Raw genomic sequence first — 2,642 nt, 5'->3', positions numbered from 1 at the left:
CAATGTCTATAATTATAATAACATCGATAAGTAACAGTAAAAAAAAAAATTTTTCCTGAAAACATTTTTCCAGGATAGGGTGAAATCAGGTGAGGTCACTAAGTTTACTAATTGATTAGCAATCTACATTTCAGAGAAAACAAGTGAACTTACATTTGACCGGCAGCAATGGTTTAAATGTAGATTAGGTTTGTTGACATGCCTTTAAAAGAATATAGTAATGTCTTTTTCAGGGGCGTCAATTTGGGCGGGGCAGTTGCCCCCCCCCCCACAAGACTTTGTTTGCCCCCCTCAAGGTCTGCCCCCCCAGGGGCCACGCCCCAACAACCTGTTTATGTTGTTCTTTACAGAGGACAGAAAGAAAGTTGTCTTCCTATTCCACTGCAGGCCAGGCATGCAACCCGCCGTTCACCATGGTGGGGTCCAAGTGCCTCTACCTGGAGTCGGAGGTTCACCTGTCGTGGCCGGAGGCGAGGGACTTTTGCCAAGGGCTCGCGGGTGACAGTGGAGGGGCCGACTTAGCTTCCTTCCCGTCCTGCGATAACTTTGTGGCTTTCTCCAGATACCTTGTATTCAACGGTGCGTAAAAAAATATGAGTTGATTAATGCCAATGGGGATATACTCACCTGGGTATTCCAGAGAGTTATATAGGTTTGCAATAGCACAAAATGTGCTTACATACACATTCATGAACAATTTTTAGACGGGCGCAAGCAAATCACTGACTCACGTGAAACTCACCCTTCATGATGATTACCTTTAATCCCAGCTCCCAATATTAGCGGGCTGTGGGTGGGCGCGCACACGGCCTTCACGCCCAACATGTGGCAGTGGGTAAGCGGTGATGACCTGCAGACGGGCGTACCTTTTTGGTACTACAATGAGGATTACGATGGGACACGGCAGTGCGCTGGCATCTCCTTGGACTATTACAACCGGCTGGTAGACGCTCCCTGCGAGCATCCATTGTATGCACAATTGATTTTTCTTACACTTTTAAGTAAAATGCAGATACCCTAACATACACCACACGAGACTACTCTTCGGCAATCTCAGTATTTCCTCAGTAATCCCCGGAAGATATAATAAATTTAAAGGGCAAGTGGTTCTCAGTGCATCTAGGAGACTGGCTGATCTTATTAAAGATTTTCCGAGAAATTACAAAGAAATCCGTTTTTTTGTAGCATATGCTAACGACGGTTAATTCCATCAAAAATATGTGAAATAACTAAAACGGGATCCCCATGTGTTAAACTAATGTGTTGAATCAACAGTCATTAAAGCAGAAACCTTCTATGACCAGATCCTTTGTATGCGAGATGCATCTTGCGAGAAAAGACGAAGCAGTTCCAGCCTGCACTGAGGCGTGCACGAGACATGGAATGTGAAGATCACGGCATTCTGGTAACGAGGTTTCGTCTTATATCGTGAAATACGCTATATTTGCAAGGGTGGAGCAACTTTTTTCTCTTTTTTTTTAAATATGCCTGGCTGAAATGGAGATGCGTCTTCTATGCCATCAAATATGTTATATCTTTACTATAATTATACTTCTTCGTGATATACATATGATATACCTATCTGCTTTCCCGGTTCATGGTCAGTGGAATTCCGCAGAATCCCTTCTAATTCTCTTCATTTTCCCCTGAAAGGTGGGAGATTTCTGTTACGTGTTCCATGACCGACTGGAGACCTGGGAGAACGCGGAGATGAGGTGCCGAAGTGAGTACGAAGAAGTAGGAGGAGAACTGTACTACCCCAGCAGCTGCCACGAGTTCACACACATGGCGCACCATCTGGAGGCCGCAGGTTATTTCATGAGTATTTTGGTCCTAAATATCCTCTGCACATAGTCACTGGCTACGGACTTCCTTTAGCCTAAAGATGCTGAAATAGTAATGACTGAGTAAAAAGGAAATGTATCATACCTAGTAACTGATTAGAGGATACGCAAACCTATTTCCGCCCGCAGAGAAGGTAAACTCGTACTGGGTGGGCGGCGTGGACATCTCAGGCAACGAGGAGTGGACGTGGGTGAACGGCGAGAACATCCCGGGCGGGCCTCCGTACTGGGCCACGGGGGAGCCCAGCCACAGCCACGACAACCAGCCCCACGAACACTGCACCGTCATGACCGCCGAAAAGCGATACTACCTGCAGGACGTCCACTGTTCAGAGAAACACTCCTACATCTGCAAGCTGCAGCTCATCTGAACTGGGGAGCTCAAGATCCTAGCTCATCCTTGAGTAGTAGGGGAAATAAAGATAAAATTCATTAATATGTTTTATTACTTTGGGACGAATATCCTTTAATATTTTTGGCCTAGCCTTCTTAACACTCATTCTTTGCTTTAAGTGCCCGCTCATCTGCACTCCTGCAATGAGGTGGTGTTAGGTATTTGGCATCGCGTAAAACTGGTAGGAAGAACATCTTTTATATTATATGCATATGGAATATACGCAAAGGCACCAGCAACAGAGAGTGACAGGGAGACCAAAGGAAATGGGGAAACGGCAGTTAAGTCGCTGTTAACAAATGAAAACACTAAGGAAGGACAAAAAGTGCCCTAGTGATGGTAATACTGAAAATATAATGAAAATGCGACCTAGTATACCAAAAATGATATCAATAATAGTTTTA

At 44.8% G+C, this 2,642-nt stretch overlaps 1 pseudogene; it reads left to right on the top strand.

Annotated features, from left to right (window-relative positions):
- The window catches only part of LOC119577111, a 2,686-nt pseudogene extending 410 nt beyond the window's left edge, over positions 1-2,276 (top strand).
- Positions 2,277-2,642: the final 366 nt, after the last annotated feature.

This window comes from Penaeus monodon, chromosome 9, assembly GCF_015228065.2.
Source record: "Penaeus monodon isolate SGIC_2016 chromosome 9, NSTDA_Pmon_1, whole genome shotgun sequence".
In the NCBI taxonomy this organism is placed as follows: Eukaryota; Metazoa; Arthropoda; class Malacostraca; order Decapoda; family Penaeidae; genus Penaeus; species Penaeus monodon.
The sequence above is the reverse complement of the archived record's forward strand: the minus strand, read 5'-3'. Positions and strand labels throughout refer to the sequence as shown.